The following is a 1,215-nucleotide window of genomic DNA, read 5'->3' as shown; positions in this document are numbered from 1 at the left end:
TTTATTTAGTGTGTGTGTGGCCAGCTCAGCCCACCAGGGGGCGGGCCTGGCTGGCATGTGGTGCTGGGGATTGAACCGCGGTCCCTGTGCTTTGCTTAGCTTAACTTGTTCTAAGTAGGTGCTTTAGACCACTGAGCCATCTCACCAGCCCCCTAAATGTTTTTTTAAATTTATTTATTTTATTTGTGTGTGTGTGTGTGTGTGTGTGTGTGTGCGCGTGCGCGTGGCCAGCTCAGCCCACCAGGGGGCGGGGCTGGCTGGCATGTGGTGCCGGGAGATTGAACCGCGGTCTGTGTGCTTCGTTAAGCTTGTTCTAAGTAGGTGCTCTAGACCACTGAGCCATCTCACCAGCCCCCTATACTAAATATTGAAAAAAGAAAAAAACACTCAAACTAAAGTCTGGTCACCTTTGACTCACTTCTGATTATATTTATTGCCATCGTTCTTCCTCTGTTGAAATTCCTGGTGTAGCTAGTATAGCTGTTTTCTCAAGCCTTGGCAAGCACCACTCTGTTTTTCATTTCTATGAGTATGAATCCTCTTGTTAGCCACCACGTATAAGTGATATTCTGCTGTGACCGACTTCTCTCGCATGGCATAATTTCCTCGAGATTCATGCACGTTACAGCAGATACCAGAGTTTTTCTCTTTGTGGCTGAATTACATTCTATTGTACTCATTTCCACATTTTGTCTTTGTCCTTGTCATGTTGTGGTTCAACTCCAGATTTTGACCTAGGGCTAAGGCAAGAGATTTTTTTAAGCAATCAGTGGTTTTTTTGGTTTTTTGGGGTTTTTTTTGGTGGAACCAGGGTTTGAACTCAGGCCCTTGTGCTTGCCAGGGAAAGGCTTATTCCACTGAGCCATCTCCCCGGCCCCACACTCAGTGTTTTGTGGTTTTTTTAATTTTTTAGTTGTGTGTGTGTGTGTGTGTGGCCAGCTCAGCCCACCAGGGGGCGGGGCTGGCTGGCCTGTGGTGCTGGGGGATTGAACCGTGGTCCCTGTGTTTTGTTAAGCTTATTCTAAGTAGGTGCTTTAGACCACTGAGCCATCTCACCAGCCCCACACTCAGTGTTTTAAGTCAGCCTCGTTTCCATTGTGCTTAAGCATCTGCAGAACAGCTCGAGACCACTCCGTGGTGTTCCTACCCATTCAGAGACCTTCACTGTGGGGCCTTCTGTGGCTGGCTGAGCCCTGCAGTCTTCCCTAGGAACTG

This window comes from Octodon degus, unplaced genomic scaffold (genome assembly GCF_000260255.1).
Source record: "Octodon degus isolate 3935 unplaced genomic scaffold, OctDeg1.0 scaffold00222, whole genome shotgun sequence".
NCBI lineage: Eukaryota > Metazoa > Chordata > Mammalia > Rodentia > Octodontidae > Octodon > Octodon degus.
The sequence above is the reverse complement of the archived record's forward strand: the minus strand, read 5'-3'. Positions refer to the sequence as shown.